This window comes from Chiloscyllium plagiosum, unplaced genomic scaffold, assembly GCF_037043375.1.
Source record: "Chiloscyllium plagiosum isolate Xiang-an unplaced genomic scaffold, Cpla_swu_hap1 HiC_scaffold_35, whole genome shotgun sequence".
Classification (NCBI taxonomy): domain Eukaryota; kingdom Metazoa; phylum Chordata; class Chondrichthyes; order Orectolobiformes; family Hemiscylliidae; genus Chiloscyllium; species Chiloscyllium plagiosum.
Genome location: NW_028270173.1, coordinates 47,980,669 through 47,984,804, shown reverse-complemented (window position 1 = coordinate 47,984,804; position 4,136 = coordinate 47,980,669).

Here is a 4,136-nt window from a genome sequence, read left to right as displayed (position 1 = left end):
CCCGTGCTCACTCCGTCCCGGGACACGACCCGTACTCACTCCGTCCCGGGACACGGCCCGTGCTCACTCCGTCCCGGGATACGGCCCGTACTCACTCCCCCCCGGGACACGGCCCGTGCTCACTCCGTCCCGGGATACGGCCCGTACTCACTCCCCCCCGGGACACGGCCCGTACTCACTCCGTCCCGGGACACGACCCGTACTCACTCCCCCCCGGGACACGGCCCGTACTCACTCCGTCCCGGGACACGGCCCGTGCTCACTCCGTCCCGGGATACGGCCCGTACTCACTCCGTCCCGGGACACGACCCGTACTCACTCCCCCCCGGGACACGGCCCGTACTCACTCCATCCCGGGACACGGCCCGTACTCACTCCGTCCCGGGACACGGCCCGTGCTCACTCCGTCCCGGGACACGGCCCGTACTCACTCCGTCCCGGGACACGGCCCGTACTCACTCCTTCCCGGGATACAGCCCGTGCTCACTCCGTCCCGGGACACGGCCCGTGCTCACTCCGTCCCGGGACACGGCCCGTGCTCACTCCGTCCCGGGACACGGCCCGTGCTCACTCCATCCCGGGACACGGCCCGTACTCACTCCGTCCCGGGACACGGCCCGTACTCACTCTGTCCCGGGACACGGCCCGTACTCACTCCATCCCGGGACACGGCCCGTACTCACTCCGTCCCGGGACACGGCCCGTACTCACTCTGTCCCGGGACACGGCCCGTACTCACTCCGTCCCAGGACACGGCCCGTACTCACTCTGTCCCGGGACACGGCCCGTACTCACTCCGTCCCGGGACACGGCCCGTGCTCACTCCGCCCCGGGACACGGCCCGTGTTCACTCCGTCCCGGGACACGGCCCGTGCTCACTCCGTCCCGGAACACGGCCCGTGCTCACTCCGTCCCGGGACACGGCCCGTACTCACTCCGTCCCGGGACACGGCCCGTACTCACTCCGTCCCGGGACACGGCCCGTGCTCACTCCGTCCCGGGACACGGCCCGTACTCACTCCGTCCCGGGACACGGCCCGTACTCACTCCGTCCCGGGACACGGCCCGTACTCACTCTGTCCCGGGACACGGCCCATGCTCACTCCGTCCCGGGACACGGCCCGTACTCACTCCATCCCGGGACACGGCCCGTACTCACTCCGTCCCGGGACACGGCCCGTGCTCACTCCATCCCGGGACACGGCCCGTACTCACTCCGTCCCGGGACATGGCCCGTGCTCACTCCGTCCCGGGACACGGCCCGTGCTCACTCCATCCCGGGACACGGCCCGTGCTCACTCCGTCCCGGGACACGGTCCGTGCTCACTCCCCCCCGGGACACGGCCCGTGCTCACTCCGTCCCGGGACACGGCCCGTACTCACTCCGTCCCGACACACGGCCCGTACTCACTTCCCCCCCCGGGACACGGCCCGTGCTCACTCCCCCCCGGGACACGGCCCGTACTCACTCCGTCCCGGGACACGGCCCGTGCTCACTCCGTCCCGGGACACGTCCCGTGCTCACTCCATCCCGGGACACGGCCCGTACTCACTCCGTCCCCCAACACGGCCCGTACTCACTCCATCCCGGGACATGGCCCGTGCTCACTCCGTCCGGGGACACGGCCCGTACTCACTCCGTCCCGGGACACGGCCCGTGCTCACTCCGTCCCGGGACACGGCCCGTACTCACTCCGTCCTGGGACACGGCCCGTACTCACTCCGTCCCCCAACACGGCCCGTACTCACTCCATCCCGGGACATGGCCCGTGCTCACTCCGTCCCGGGACACGGCCCGTACTCACTCCGTCCCGGGACACGGCCCGTGCTCACTCCGTCCCGGGACACGGCCCGTACTCACTCCGTCCCGGGACACGGCCCGTACTCACTCCCCCCCGGGACACGGCCCGTGCTCACTCCGTCCCGGGACACGGCCCGTACTCACTCCGTCCCGGGACACGGCCCGTACTCACTCCGTCCCGGGACACGGCCCGTACTCACTCCGTCCCGGGACACGGCCCGTACTCACTCCGTCCCGGGACACGGCCCGTGCTCACTCCCCCCCGGGACACGGCCCGTACTCACTCCGTCCCGGGACACGGCCCGTGCTCACTCCGTCCCGGGACACGGCCCGTGCTCACTCCGTCCCGGGACACGGCCCGTGTTCACTCCGTCCCGGGACACGGCCCGTGCTCACTCCGTCCCGGGACACGGCCCGTGCTCACTCCGTCCCGGGACACGGCCCGTACTCACTCCGTCCCGGGACACGGCCCGTACTCACTCCCCCCCGGGACACGGCCCGTGCTCACTCCGTCCCGGGACACGGCCCGTGCTCACTCCCCCCCGGGACACGGCCCGTGCTCACTCTGTCCCGGGACACGGCCCGTACTCACTCCGTCCCGGGACACGGCCCGTGCTCACTCCGTCCCGGGACACGGCCCGTACTCACTCCGTCCCGGGACACGGCCCGTACTCACTCCCCCCCGGGACACGGCCCGTGCTCACTCCGTCCCGGGACACGGCCCGTGCTCACTCCGTCCCGGGACACGGCCCGTGCTCACTCCGTCCCGGGACACGGCCCGTACTCACTCCGTCCCGGGACACGGCCCGTGCTCACTCCCCCCCGGGACACGGCCCGTACTCACTCCATCCCGGGACACAGCCCGTGCTCACTCCGTCCCGGGACACGGCCCGTGCTCACTCCCCCCCGGGACACGGCCCGTACTCACTCCGTCCCGGGACACGGCCCGTGCTCACTCCCCCCCGGGACACGGCCCGTGCTCACTCCGTCCCGGGACACAGCCCGTGCTCACTCCGTCCCGGGACACGGCCCGTGCTCACTCCCCCCCGGGACACGGCCCGTACTCACTCCGTCCCGGGACACGGCCCGTGCTCACTCCCCCCCGGGACACGGCCCGTGCTCACTCCGTCCCGGGACACGGCCCGTGCTCACTCCGTCCCGGGACACGGCCCGTGCTCACTCCGTCCCGGGACACGTCCCGTGCTCACTCCCCCCCGGGACACGGCCCGTGCTCACTCCGTCCCGGGACACGGCCCGTACTCACTCCCCCCCGGGACACGGCCCGTACTCACTCCCCCCCGGAACACGGCCCGTGCTCACTCCGTCCCGGGACACGGCCCGTGCTCACTCCATCCCGGGACACAGCCCGTGCTCACTCCGTCCCGGGACACGGCCCGTGCTCACTCCGTCCCGGGACACGGCCCGTGCTCACTCCGTCCCGGGACACTGCCCGTGCTCACTCCGTCCCGGGACACGGCCCGTGCTCACTCCATCCCGGGACACGGCCCGTGCTCACTCCGTCCCGGGATGCGTCCCGTGCTCACTCCGTCCCGGGACACGGCCCGTGCTCACTCTGTCCCGGGACACGGCCCGTGCTCACTCCGTCCCGGGACACGGCCTGCCTGTTTCCTGCCTTGAATCTATGATCTGATTGGTGCCTATGGCTCAGCCAGGAGGGCATCTCCCATCATGCTCTCTTGGTGACTGTGGGTGGGGTTTCATCAGCCACTTGCGGCCAATATCAGAATCTAGTGATCCCCTCGAACAGAATCTATAAATCCTGGTCTTGGAACCCAGGGCCAGCCCTCCCCTCCGAATACTCCTCATCTCTGAATGGTATTTAAATACACACATGGTCACATAAAGATTTCTGCTTTGATTGGTCTCACAGTGAACAAATATTTGCTTACATCCATGAACCCATGTTCTCAAGCACAGTAGGATCTGATGTTGGGATGTTGGGGGTCAGACGGGGGGTTCAGGCAGTCATGGAGAATATTGCTGAACCAATGCACAGTCATCCAGAATGTGTTCCTGTTTTGTGCTGAACAGAGATTCCTGCTCTCATCCTTGTGTTCCCCATTTCTCACTCACTGCCCCATATTGTACAGCACAATTGGCCTTTGTTCTGACATGTTTTGTCCTTCGTCTGTCATGTGGGGATATGTTAAATCAGCAAACAAGAACTTTCAATCTTGCTTGGAAATGATTCATTATTCATTAAACCAAGCAGAAGTTAAAGTTTTGCTGAATCTGTTTGGTCTGTTATGGAAAATGAAACTCTACAATCAGCATTTCAGGAAAACTGTTGCCTTATGTTGGAAGAGCAGAGTTA